General features: G+C 37.2%; 1 protein-coding gene and 1 pseudogene across 10 annotated transcripts in view; both read right to left on the bottom strand.

The window, feature by feature from the left end:
- Positions 1 to 15009, bottom strand: part of ANKS1B (ankyrin repeat and sterile alpha motif domain containing 1B) — a gene marked incomplete at its 5' end in the record, with an annotated part of 1134786 nt that overhangs the window by 1107374 nt on the left and 12403 nt on the right. The gene's annotated exons all lie outside the window — the stretch shown is intronic.
- Positions 2908 to 3185, bottom strand: LOC308347376 (large ribosomal subunit protein eL43-like; annotated as a pseudogene). Its single transcript has one exon. The product of its transcript is annotated as a large ribosomal subunit protein eL43-like (transcript).

The raw sequence follows: 15009 nt of genomic DNA, 5'->3' as shown, positions 1-15009 counted from the left end.
GAAACATTACTATGGTAATAGGTAACAGATATAACACCTATACAATGTCTACAGGTAAATGGCCAAGGAACACATCTGGCTCCTTAGGAAGAGTCTTACGCTAACAAAGACATCAGGAAAATTAATTTGGACTTCACCGATTTTTTTCTTTCTTTTTTTTTTTTTCCTAAATTTTATTTATTTATCAGAGAGAGAAGGCACGCACACACAAGCAGGCAGAGTGGCAGGCAGAGGCAGAGAAGCAGGCTCCCTGCCGAGCAAAGAGCCCGATGCGGGACTCGATCCCAGGACCCTGGGATCAGGACCTGAGCCGAAGGCAGTGGCTTAACGGACTGAGCCACCCAGGCGTCCCCCGATTTTTTTCTTAGAATTCTTGTTTCTTTAATCACCTTTGCTGGTTCGTTGCAGAAGTTCCTAAATTCAATTCCAATACTAGTCAGCAAGATTTGTGAAGACAACAGAAGAGATGGAAGAAAGGAGGGTAAAAAACAGAATCACGTAGTATTACAAAAAGTATTAATTTCAAAAAAGAAAATCAAGTACAATACAAAACACCAAAGACAATAAAAATAAAGAAGTCCTTGGGTTTGGTAAGGAAGAAGTTGCTAGTTCATCAGAAAGTCATTTTTGGACCTTTGAGAAACAGATGCATGGGAATTAAGAAAAAAATAAACTTGCATACAGACTAAGACAGTGATTTTAGATAATTTAATTTATAAATTTAACAATGAAAAGAAGAAAGAAATAAGCCAACCGCTAGTCAGGCAGGAAATGGAACCCATTTCTTAACAGGGAAGACTTGGACTCTATTAGTTTTCCATTGCTATGTAACAAATCAGCCACAAACTTATCTCTGTTATGTAGGTCAGAAGCCCACGGGGGCTTAGCTGGGTTCTCTGCGTGGGGTCTCACAAGGACAAAATCCAAGTGTTGACCAGGCTGAGCTCTCATCTGGAGGCTCTGAGGGAGGATACACTTATATGCTAATTAAGGCTATTGGCAGAATTCAGCTCCAAGCAGCTTTAAGACTAAGCTTGCTGGAGGCTGTTCTCAACTCCTATAGGCTGCTCTCTCACCCTTGTGTATCTTCTCCTCCATCTTCAAGCCACCAACAATGTAACAGATCCTTTTTCATGTTTTCAAGCTCTGGCTTCCCTTCCTACTACCAGTTGAAAAACATTCCGCTTTTAAAGGGCTCATGTGATTATATTAGGTCTATCTAGATAATCTCTCTGTCCTGAGGTCAACTGATTAGTAACCTTAATTATATCTCAAAATTCCTTTTGGTATGTAACATAACATAATCAAGGAAGTAACATACAGCATATGCATAGTCATAGGGATTATAGCAAGAAATCTTAGGAGGGCATTTTAGGATTCTTTCTATCATATATACATATTTAAAGATAGAAAAGGATCCAAAAACTAAAAGATCTTGAGGATTTTAAACATCAGAATCCTGTACTACACAAATTATCAATAATTAGGAAGGAAAGAAATCAAGGAAAAAGTACAAAATCCTAGCCATAGCAAAAAAGGAGAATGTCTTCTTGGAGATTAAAAGAAAGATAAAAGAGGAGAATGCGAGGCAAAAGACAGCATTTATGCCAGCTATTTACTTTGCCAAATTTAGTATCATTTTAATTTAGATACAAAGAGACATATTTCTCATATTCTGGGTTCTTAAAAACAAGTTCTTCCAGATGGTTCCGTCTCCCTAGAGTGACAGCACCCAGTGTAGCTTTGCACATATTGGGAATTCAATTAAACACTGCTGACCATCTGATTGAGAATTCAGAGTCTGGAGTAGCTGACTCAATACAAACATATGGCTTAGTTCCCATCAAAGGAAAAATCAAGTCACTATATTCCCCTCTAACACTGCTCCTCCTTTGCAATGTGGGAGAAAACAAAATTGAACTAATAAAAATAGGCCATGTAAAAAAGATTAGGGAACAGGCAAACAGTAGAATATAAAATTTCTCTAATTTTATCATAAAGCCAGAATTCTTCAGCTACAAATCAACACTAAAACATTTCCTTCTTATTTCAGTTCAATCAAATCAATGCCTACTGAGCACCGCTTCAGGATATTTAAAATGAAGACCCAATCTGAGTGTAGGTTGCTAAGGGTTGGGGGATAAGTACACAAACGACTATAATGTGAGGTTGATCAAAAGTGTTAGAAGTGAAGAGAAGAAAATAGTATTAAACAACTTTAACTCTATAAAGAACCATATGAAGTATTTATAAATAAGAAAAGCAAAGGTTCAGACAGGTTAAATACATTTTTTTCAAGGTCATATAGTAAGTATACAGTAGATAATAAATTCAAATTCAGAACTGTCTGACCCCAAAATTCAATCTCTCCCAAAGGAAGGATTAAATCATCTCTGGTTGGCTACCTGAACAGGGTTCATAGTAGGGTAGAAAGAAACTATAACAGTTTCTTAGAGAAGCAGTTATTTCAGGTGGAACTCAGAAAGATATATATACAATTTTCAAAAGCAGAGAGGTAAAGTAAGGAAAACAATTCCAGAGGAACGAGCATAAGGCACAAAAGCAAGATATCTGCGTCACCATTTGGAGACAGTAAGTAGTTCAGATAATCTAAAACACAAACTCTTTACAAATAAATATAAAACTGGACACTGATATGAAAGGCAATATGGAAAATTACTCTATTTATTCTATAGTTAATGGGGGAGGGGAGGCAGGGAAGTCTAAAAGTGAGCTTGAATTAGGAAGAGAAAATTCTCTATCCTACCACCTTTGCCCTCTAGTCATAACGTGAGCAGACTATGTCCCACAGCCCAAATCCATTCCACCATCAGGTGTTGTTGTTGTTGTTGTAGTTACATAAATTAACCCAGTTATAGGCTAGCAGTGTTTCAAAGGGTGGAGCTTTTATTGGTCTTTCAGTTCCTTCAGTTTTCTGATAGCAGACTTTACTGTGCAAGCAGATGTGGTATTGTGGGTCCAGGCACCACCAGCTACCATTTTCATGCAGGAACCACAATGTCAGATCCCCACAGCTCATCTTTTCATCTTAGTTTTGCCACAGAAGGACCAAGTATATTCAGCATGCTGGCTTATTTCAATTTTCTTCACCATTTTCCTGACAGAAGCACCATAACAAGTCCTGTATTTACCGATGATTCCAACTTCTTGGCACATTTAGCCATGTCTCCGCAAACTAGGACAGAACCCAGAGAGCACCTGCCATCTGTTTTTGTAAAGTTCTACTGGAACACGGCCATGTCCAGTCATTCATGAATTGTCAATGACTGTTTTCACCCTACAACAGCAAAAACCGTATGGCCCATAAAACCTGTAATATTTACTTTCCAGCCCTTAACAGAAAAAATATGCCATTTGCTCTAGTCCTATACCTCAGAGGACTCTTTAGTAGTTTGTTCTGGTCTAAATATGAAGCTTATATGGATATTTCCTGATTGCTCAATTTCCAATATTGTAATTTTAATTCCTGTTACAGAAATTGAGAATTTTGCTCTCTTACACCATCAGCCTTCCTCCCCATTCCTCTCTACACACACTGTTCTCTCTCAATATGTTTAAATCAGTATTCAGTGTTTATACCATTATGACTACATAAATATTTATTCCTGAGCCAGCTAATACAATGTGATTGTTTCCATACTTAAAAAATATCTTTCTGAAGTTAATAATTACCATTTGTTTCGTTTGCTTCCTTTTCCATTTACCTATCACTGTTTTTTTCCAAGTCTAACACATTTGTCAACAGTCAGTTTTTTCCAAATGTTCAAAATACCAAACACTTCATTCTCCCAAATCCTTCCCATAGTCTTCTATTCTCTTTCTGCAATCTGGACTGGGTACTCTCTAAGCCTAGTGAAGAGCTATTTTCAAGGAACCCTATTTTCTGCCCTCCTGCACCAAATCCTTTGTTTTTTGCATACTATGGCTTTCTCTTTATTGATTTCTTCCTTTGTTTTACAAGTTCATCTTCCAGAAGCTTTTTATGAAAGGACACATAAGATACACTTGAATCCTTCTGAGTCTTAGAATTTCTTTATTCTAATCAACAGTTTGGCTAAATAGAAAAACACAAGCTGAAAGTGATTTTCCTCCTAATTTTGAAAGCAATGCAACACTGCCTTCTATAACCTAGTGCTGCTGTTAAAAGTTTGATGTCATTCTGATTTCCATTCATCTCTATAGGACTTGTTTTTGTGTTTTCTTTTCTTTTGTTCTATACAACCTCTACAAAACTTTGAGAATTTTATTTTAATCCATAATGTTCTTAAATATCAGATTGATGCAGCTTTGTGGTCTTTTCTCACTCATTATGCTGGATACTTGGGAAGCTTTTGAAGTCTAGAGACTTGTATCCTACAGTACAGGAAATTTTCTTGCATTATTTCTTTGATAACTCCCGTCAGGTCTTTTCCTTGTGCTCTATCAGTTGTTTACTGCCACAATAATGATGCATTACAAACCATCCTAAAACTCAGTGGCTTCGAACAATAACCATTTATAATTGCTCTGGACTCTACCAGTTAGCTAAGCAATTCTGCTGATCTTGGCTCAGTTTGTTTAGACAGTTCTTTCTGGTCCTGGCTGGGCATCACACACATACTTATGGTAGGCTGGTCAACAGCTAAATTAAAATGGCATTGGGTAAGACACGACCCTGTTCCACTACAGTGAGTGGGTATTAAATCACAAAGATCAAGGAAGAACAGGTTTTAACAAAGAAAAGACAGTCAAAAATATCAAATGTTGCTGAGAAACACGGAAAGATAAGGATGGGGGTACCATATGATCTGGTTATCAAGAAGATAACAATGAAGTTTAAGAGGCATGTTTCAATAATCTAAGAACGCAGAAGTTAAAGGAGTATTTGGTTCTTCTTTTTCTCAAATAATCTGATGAAGAGAAAAAGCCTGAGATAAGCAAGCAGAATACAGTAAGGTCAAGGAAAGGTTTCTGGGCTTTTTCAGTTTCCTATTTAAGAAAAAGAGAAACCTGGGCAGGAATACAGAAGGAAAGTGACAAGGAATCTCTCCTTGATCAAACTCTTCAGAAGGCTCTTCTCAACTTTCTTCTCAACTAGGCTTTAACTTTTAGGCTTCCATGTTGAGCTCTTCATTGCCCAATTTTAGGAAGAACCCTGCTAAGTCCCCATAGTGGCTACAATATTAGAGAGCTGCTCAGCAGATATAATGCAGGTGATGCCAGGTGATCAGGATAAAACACCAAAAATTAAACAAAGCCTGGATTTTTATTAATTAAAGCATTTATTTTCCTATTTCCTCTCCCTGCTGGTGTCTGACCTACTGTGTTCCCAGGCCCTTTGTCTGCCTTGACCATTGAGACGTTGCCTTTTTTCCCAGAAATGCTATGATACATTGGTCCTCAGATCCTCAATTCCCTCCTGATATCCACCTAAGAGACATAAGACATTGTTACCTCCATCTGGTTCCAAAACTCCCTGGCTTGCTTCTCACCACAGAAAATGCAGAGACTTTAATCCTTTGTTTTCTGGACTTGGATCTCTACAGAGTCTGATCCCCAAACAAACCGGACCAATCTTAATCATCTATTGTTCCCTACACCTCAGGGTAACAGTATGATGTGACACTACACAACAGAGCAGGCTTTAAAAGATCTTCTCCTGTCTGTGGGGTCCCAGCATTTAATCTCTCCTCTCTGTAGTCATCTTAGGGTCTACTGCCTACCTCTAAAACAGCCATTTACAGGTTTTCAGAGCTCATTACGTGGTCACTGAAGGAATATATGAAACTCATAACCTGCAGGCTTGAGCTGCAAAAAACATACATTTAGGCTGACTGAATTCTGAGTTCTTTAATTCAGTCACCAAAATATATAATGAAGTACTCTGTTAGGCACTGGGGGGCAGAGAGATTTAAAAAAAAAAAATTGTCCCTACCCTTAAATGGCTTAGAGCTTAGTACAGAAGTCAGATATGTAAATAAGTAATTCATACCTAAACTGATTATAGTCAGATTATCCCTATTCTATAGCTTAAAAAGAAAAATCCTTTCTCAGAATTGACAGAAATAACAGTCTTAAAATCAAAGAATACAGAGTGAATAAATGAGCAAAATGAACAAGCAGATGGATAAATGAGAAACCAAATATCAAACTAGTAAAGTTTTTTTGGAGTCTTAGGCAAGGTAGTAGGTATATCATGTAAATGAGACTTTCATTATTCTACAACATCTTTCTTTTTCCTTAAATGTCACTCTCACTATAAATGCTAATTGGTTTAGCATCTATAACAAATTAATCTGGTACTAGAATAATTCTACAACACAATACATGATTAAAAAAAAAAATTTTGCTTCTCAGCTTTACAGATAATGGAGCCTCTAAACAATTCTAGTCCACTTGTCTGATCTAGCCCACTGGACTGATACTGGGCTACAATGCAGCCTCCCCAGATGTTTATAGCGAGCATCCATCTAATTGGTCAAAGTTTGTACCTTATGGATCACTAAAGTTTATCATATTTGATTGATACTTTCTCTCAATTTTAAGGCAATAGGAAGAGTTCCCAAGAAAAGACATCATAACTATCTTATACTCCTTCCAAATATATAGAAACAACCAATTATCAATTCAGCCAGCACAAAGGATCCACCTGGTTAAAATGATTTTCCTCTGTATAACACCTTGTTATTCATTATAATGACAGATTCATAGTTCAGCTGCACTGAGATATCTGATGGTACAAAGGAAATTTATCTCCATTCCTCACGAGATGGAATCATATAGAACTGGATTTGAACCTAAGCTCCATGAGTCCTGTCTGTATTATCTTGAGCAAGATATTCAACCTCTTTTAAATCTAAAGTATCCATGGGACTTTAACCACATGCAAATGGGGAAAATAATACTGATCTCATAAGTTTGCTGTGAGAATTGATGAGGAGATGATAAATCTACAAGACCAGCATAGAGTAGATACTCAATGAATATTAGCATTCCCTTTACTGTAATCTGATTTTTATTATCAACTCTTTCTCCTTGTTTTGATTAATTTTTGTTAGCTCCCTCCACTTCACTCATTCTTTCACTTAGGTTCAAAGTTACTAAGAGCATGAACTTAACATTGTCTCTCCTGTAATATCTTCTAGATATTTCTGGAATCTATAGCAAAAAAAAAAAAAAAAATTATGGCTTCAAATGGGACTTTACCCTAAAAACTGCTTGCCTTCGTTTTAAAGTGCCTCCCCCAAACCCTATCTCTGATCATTTTCCAGCACTGAGAAAAGAACATTGGTCTTAAGTCAGGGAATTCTGAATTCCAAATCCAACTATGCTGCTTACTTAGTCAAGTAACTTACTTGTCCCAGTTACTAAATTTCTCTATATCTCAACGTCCTGTGAACTAACTCAATGTCCCATAAGCTATGGCAACAGGAACAGTGCCTAGCAATAGTTGCTCTAACAAATGATTAAATTTTTCTCAGCCCCAAGGTTACTAATCAAACCTCTCTCTCAGTCAATAATTGCTCCCAAAGATATAGTCCAAAAAGATATCACATGTACTGTTCTACAGTTATTCACTCATTTTGTCATTCAACAAATAGTTTTTGGAATGCCTTATATGTCCTAGGCATAAAATAGTAACATTCGTTTAGCACTTTAAAAGACAACTAAGGGGCGCCTGGATGGCTCAGTGGGTTAAAGCCTCTGCCTTCAGCTCAGGTCATGATCCCAGGGTCCTGGGATCGAGCCCCGAGTCAGGCTCTCTGCTCAGCAGGGAGCCTGCTTCCCCCTCCCTCTCTCTGCCTGCCTTTCTGCCTACTTGTGATCTCTGTCTGTCAAATAAATAAATAAAATCTTATAAAAAATAAAATAAAATAAAAGACAACTAAGCCACACCTTCAGGCCTGAAGGACATCAGGGTCTAGAGGGAAGCCAAACATGCAAATAATTACAATCCAGTATTCTAAGTGCTAAAAATAGAGTTGTATACAAATGCGGGGATTCAAAGATAGAGATCAGGTAAGGCTTCCCAGAAGAGATGATTATGCTGGAGTTGAGTCTAGGAATATAAAAAGGGCTTCACTGAGCACACACGGGAAAGACATGTATTCCAAGGAGAGCAAAAGCAGAAAGCACATGATGCCTACTGACAACTACAAGTATAGGAATCAGGCATGGTTGAAAGATGCTGCTGCAGGGGACTGATGCAAAATGAGGCAGGTAGGGAGGAGCCAAATCATAAAAGGCTTCAAATGATATTACAGTGTATTTGGAATAAAGTCCATTAGAGAGCCACTGATTTGTAAGTCAGAGAATAAGTTTTAGAATAATTCTTCTAATGGCAGAGGAATGAATGGGTTAGAAGGGCTAATACTGGAAGTAGTCATACCAAATGGATGTAAGTGGGAAGGGAAAGAATCAAAGATGGCTCTAGGGTTTCTAGAACAAATGAAGGTGCACTGTAGTTCCATTAACACAAAGGAGTCATACACGTGGCAGAGCAGACCTATGGGTAAAAATAATGAACATTTCAAGTTTCATAACTCCATTAAGGGGAAGATGTTCAATAAACCATTGGGAAAAACAAGACTGCAGTATAGGAGAGAAGACTAAAATGGAGATATAGATTTAGGATAGATTTAGGATATATATTTGGGAGTAATAATTTTTAAAACCAAGGAACATGCTTTTTAAAAGAAATATAATTCTTTTAGATTTCTCTCCCAACTTCAACTGAAAAGATTACAAATTTCAAACCTTAAATTACCATCTATTGCACATATATTGAATTTTAACAAAAAATAATGAAAAGATGTCAACATATTTAATGAAAACAAACTTACCAAAGATAACTATTTTATATTCATTTATCACTTTTCTTAAGCAATCTACTAATAAGGACCTTCTCTTTATCTATAAAATTAATTTATTTCCAAAATAATGTTTTCATGGCAAAAAAACAAAAAACAAAAAACAAAAAACCAGCATGCTTCATCTTTTGAATAAACAAGCTGGTTTAATTTCCTGCGTAAACATTACTAATACTTGACACTGAACAGAGTCCAAATTCACTGAAGGAGTTAAGAAGTTTCTAAAATCCCAGGAGCAATAAACCTCACGAGAGAATTCAGTAAAGAGCTTATTATAAAAGACTAAAAGTCAATGTCATACCAAAATTTTAAATAACATCATGCATCCCTCTATTTAATAAATTATTTCAAAATCAGGTCACAATTGACAGACACACCATCTTGGGCAGACGGAAAAGAGTAGATAAGCAGGAAAATTTCCTTTTCTCTACTGAAGCATGTCCACCAACTGTCATATTTGGAAAACAGCCAAAATGAGCACTTTATTTGCAAAAAGAACAGGAAACTCTTGAAATATTAGCAAAATGTGTGGTATAGAAATGTGGAATATAAAGAATTAAGATTCACATTTATGGATGTTTGGAAATAATGTTTCTAGACACAGATTAAAAGCACAAGCCCATCCAAGGTAATAAGTTCTGAAAGCCAAAGGTAGAGCCCCTTGAATCCCTGGACTTTGTCACCCTTATTTTCTAGCCTGTGACCATTTATCCAGGGTAAGGTTCCCATATACTTTTCTACTACAGATATTTAGCTTCAGAGGTATTTTAGCTGAATCAGCCACATAAACTGCCTTGAGAAAAAAACCATGGTCAAACCATGTCTGTTTCTCTTAACCTTCTATTCTTTATGTTTCCTAACATTACTATTCCTCTTTTGTCAGAGTATTTTCTAGTTTCTAGCTACAGGGTTTACCAGTGAAAGCTGACACAGCTGAGTTGCTGAAGGAGAACAGCTGAACTATTAAGGAGGGCAATCAGAAAGAAGAGAGAGAGGGAACCTAGAAAAGTTAACTAAAGAGGAAACAGGAGAACCTTAGACTTCTGAATCTGTATAAACTTCTAAGTCTAGATTAATGTTCTCAATTCAGATCAGGGCCCACAGTCAATGAAGGGCCATGAAGAGTTTTCTATATGCACTTCTCACTAATTTAAAATAAATACATATTTTTTTAAAATGTAACAGTAAGAGTCTAGATAATGCCCAAAGCCAATAACCAGTGAAAAGAAAAATGTAAGCATTCATTTTGAGTGACTTTACTATTAGAAACTTCCTGGCAGTTATAATATCACTATCAATGGCACTGCCACCTTGGATAAAGTGCCCAATTGTATCACACAGTATTCTAGCTCTTTAAAGAAGTACAGGAAGCATGACAGAGAGGAAGTAAGAAAGGCAAGTTGAAGACAGATTTCTGATTTGGGTGTATTCTCTCAAGAAGTTCATAAAATAGTCAAGGTAATAAAATTTTTTCCACATGCCCTTTTCTAAGATTTTGTCCCCATCTTCCCCCCAAACATGAGGTTAAGCCCAAAGAGATTCAGCAGCTTCTATTACATGCTACATGACCCTGTCCCCCAGATCCCTGCTGCCTTGATTTCTTATCTTAAGAAATTTCTTAACTCCTGGTAGTTCAAGTTTTCCTTGATTATACACACACACACATACATACACATATATAAGTATGTATATATGCACTTGAATAGTCCTATAAACCCCCATTTCAGTGTAAAGAGCAAGCAAGCAAGACTTCAGAGAAAGGTCACATCAGACATGGATGATTCCTTTCCTCAACTCCTTTCTATCACAGAAACAATATGGATTATATTGCTGAGAAAATAGTATCTGCCAATTCAAGATTCAAGAGTTTTGGAAGGATTGAAGGGAACAGGAATAGGTAGAATAGTTATTCCGTACGGTCCCTTTTTCTGTTAATGAATGTCACAAACTGTGAAGTGTAAACCCAAGGATTCCTTAAAAATAAAAGCCAAGGGGCACCTGGGTGGTTCAGTCGGTTAAGTGTCTGCCTTTGGTTCAGGTCATGATCCTGCGGTCGGTCGTGGGATGGAGCCCTGCTCATCAGGCTCCCTGCTCTGCCAGAAGCCTCCTCCTCCTTCTCCCTCTCCCTGCCACTACCCCTGCTGCTGGGGCGCTCGCGCTCTCTCTCTCTCTCTCTCTCAAATAAATAAATAAAATCCTAAAAAAAAAAAAAAAAAAAAGCCAAGATACCAAAAGAAATACTGCAAAAAGGTCATATGTTATTAGAGGTGCTGCTGATTATAAGAAAAGGTTAAGAAGGTTAAAAAAAAATAAATAAATAAGAAATGATCTCTTTAGATCCCTAGATGTTATCTTGCACATTAAGTATGTTGTTTAAATCTAGGCCTATTTGGCTCCCTTCTTAGATAGTAAAACCAAAATTCTGATCATCATTCCATTGAGTTTGTCTTCTCAGACCTAGAAAAGGAGAACAGCAGCTGGTAATACTGCCAGCTGTTATTTTTACTTGAATTTGGCATGAGAAGCCGAATGGTCTTTTAAAATAGAGAATATAACTGCAATGAATTATTTCTGCAATGTTCCCAAACTATTTGTTTCCAACTCTTTGCAAATAAGGAGAATACTGTTCAGTGATATCAAATGCTTACTAAAGAGCTACCTGGAAATTTCTTTGCATAGATTTATTTCCAGGAATTAAGGATTCCTGGCAATAATTTAAAAAGTCTGGGAAATCCCCAGTTTGAATTACTTATTGTCCTGGTTCATTTGGCGCAATAAGCATTTTTACAAGACCTATGTACATTTACCATATTTTAAAATATAGTTAGTCAATTTCCTGACATAATGTTTTTAATGACATCTTAAAAATCATAGTGGGGGCAGGGGCTCCTGGGTGGCTCAGCTGGTTACGTGTCTGCCTTCAGCTCAGGTCATGATCTCAGGGTCCCGGGATCAAGTCCCATAGCAGGAAGCCTGCTTCTCCCTCTCCTTCTGTTCTCTCTCTCTCTCTCTCACACATACACACACAAATAAGTAATTTTAAAAAATCATAGCAGGAATATCACATAACAAGAAAAATCTACTTGCTAAAATCCTTATCTCTACCAAATTCTGCAAACTAAACTTTATCAGTGAATGACAGTTCTTATCTCAGTGCTTTTATAACTTTTTTTGCATTATCATCATCTTACAAAAATTCTTGAGAATGCACTTCACTGACAATTATGATACTTTCAGCTAAACAGAGCAAAAAATATATAAAGACTTTCTCTCTCACAGTCAATCTGGAAGCCTACTACATATCTGTAGCAAAATACATGAAAGAAAAAGCTCATTTCAAAAAAGGCAACGTGCTGACCAACCCACCGAAATATCATCATCTCTCCTCCAAAATGCAGGAAGAAATGGAGTCTAGGAGAACTGCCACACAGAACTTTGGTCATAATCTTCATGTTAGCTAGAATTCTTAATTGCCCATAACCCAATTTCCTTCCAACACAAGGGAACAGGTGGTTACTGAGATTTTTTACCATCATCATCATCACAGATAAAAAGAGGAACAATATGTTACTCTCTTCTTTCACTTCCTCTTCCACTCTCTTTCTTCTTTTCCTTCCTTCTATTTCCCTTCTCTTCCCGAACAATTCAATCTCTAGGGGCACCTGGGTGGCTCAGTCAGTTAAGCTTCTGCCTTTGGCTCAGGTCATGATCCTGGAGTGCTAGGATCGAGCCCCACATCCAGCTCCTTGCTCAGCAAGGAGCCTGCTTCTCCCTCTACTTGCAGCTTCCCCAGCTTGTGCACATGCTCTCTCTCTCTCTGACAAAGAAATAAAGTCTTTTAAAAAATAAAAGAATAATTTAGTCTTTAAAGCTATTATGAAGGGCAGGAAAAAATAATCATCCACACCAGAGAGAAGAGAGAGGCTGCCGGTGCCTACAGGGAAGTTGACAGAGCCCAAGCCAAGGAAGGAGATATTCATACTGGGGGCAGCTGAGTATGGGGTGTCAGTGCCAAACAAGTTGGAAAGGGCATCCCTATAAAGGGGTACATGAAGTGAGAGGGTGACAGCCCCAATAGGGTGAAAAGGGTATCCATGTGGTGGTCAGGCAGAGGGGAACATCCGGACATAGGGTGTCAAGAGCCCAAACAGGGTGAAGAGATCATCCACAGGCAAGGGTGACCCAGTTCAGGGGGTCAGACCCCAAGCAGGATAAAAAGGGTATCCTTCTGTAGATGTGAACTGGCATAAAGAGTCAGAGACTGACTGTAAATGGCAAGAGGCTATCAGTGTAGACCAGGCTAACATGAGCAGCAGAGCCTGAGTTGGGTAATGAAGACATAGACTCAGAGAGGACATGGCAGTAGAGAGGAGGATTTGTTGTTTGTATACAGGGTAATTTATCAAATAAGTATATGTACTAAAGAGAACAGAAATCAAGTTTTTCACTATTGGAGCAAGAAGTTACAAATGTAGGAAGGGAAGAAACCAAAATGAATCATGACTGTGGAGTTGGACTGGAGTTAGACACATCATTGTAAACCCATGATTGTCAATAAATACAGGTGGATATAGATGTAAGTGTGTATATTTTTGTGTATGAATATATTTTTTCACTAATGACCATACTTAGTACCAAATGTTAGCACCTACTTACCATTTTCCAACAAAAAAAAACTATGGCTTCTTAAAGAAATGGCTGATCCAGAACTGAGGCAGAGAAAGATAAGTCCTGGAACATTTTATGGTGCCAAAATCAAGGAAATGCTCAAAGAATGACTCAGAAAAGCCAGCCTTCAAGAACTTATACTGGTTAAGTCTGGGACAATTTAAGCATCAAAAATTAACAATGACAATAATACACCAAAACCCATGCAATAAAACAAACTATGAGTCCATACTTACATAAATAAAGTGTGATAAAGAATGGGATATGCAGCTAATTAAGTATACCTTCCCACAAAATAGTTATTACAAAGGGAAAAGGAGGAATTGTCTACATAAATGCCTGACAGACACTATCATAAACAAGTGATTAAAGTGAACATTATGAGCAATTGCGCAAATCAAAATCATGCAACCCCTGATAGGATGCAATGAAAAGAACACGGCATCCTTCTGTGATATTCCTGCCAAACATGAGCACGATGTGAATCTAATCCTAAGAAAAAACCAGACAAACCCAAACTGAGGGACATTTTACAAAATAACTGGCCTATCATCTTAAAAAGTGTCAAGATCATAAAAGTCAAGGAAAGACTGAGACACTCTTCCACACCGAAGAACATTAAGGAGGTGTGACAACAAAATGTAATATGATTCTGAACTGGATTCCAGTGAAGCACATTATTGGGACAACTGCCCACACTTGGATGGGGTCTAATGGTTGTAATGTAGCAATATTAATTTCCTGATTTTAGTAGTTGTATTGTGGTTGTCTAGGGAAATACCCTTGCTTTTAGGAAATACAAACTCAATACAAATTAAAATATCCTGAGATGACAGGGCATCAAGTTGGCAACTTACTCTCAGGTGGTTCAGAGGAAAGAAGTTATTTCAACTAAACTAGCTTTTCCACAACTATGTGATTATTTAAAAATCAAAATTAGTTTTCTTAAAGTTCTAGCTCCAACCATTAAAGAATTACCTAAACCTGACTCATGGTCAGATCTAGTTCATATATATAATGAAAGATGGGAGCCAAATGTTGACACTGGATTGATCAGAAGAAAAAGCTTACTTTGTGAGCTTTTATACTCTATGAAATTAGAAACTACTATATAGCTAGCTATCATCTCATGTGTGTAACTTCTGCAAATTGCCTAGAGGGGAGAATCTATTTTCTATACTCCAAAGCACCAGCACCATGCTGAATACATAGTACAGTACACACCCTCAAAATATTTGTCAACGAAAAATGCTTTAAAAAGCCAGATAAAGAAAATATCAATGATAAGCTTATTAGAAAACCATTAACCTCATGGATTATATATAACACAGCATGCACAACTCCAGCAGAACACAATCTCTGTGTGCTCAAATTAGCTTTGTGAAAAATGCAGATAATAACAAAGTAATGCTAAATATCTGGTGACCAGTACTATTCCTAAAAGTAGGCAGAGAAAAGTGATCACTATCTC

This window comes from Martes martes, assembly GCF_963455335.1.
Source record: "Martes martes genome assembly, chromosome: 8".
In the NCBI taxonomy this organism is placed as follows: Eukaryota; Metazoa; Chordata; class Mammalia; order Carnivora; family Mustelidae; genus Martes; species Martes martes.
Note: the sequence above shows the minus strand (reverse complement) of the source record. Positions and strands in the feature narration are given on the sequence as shown.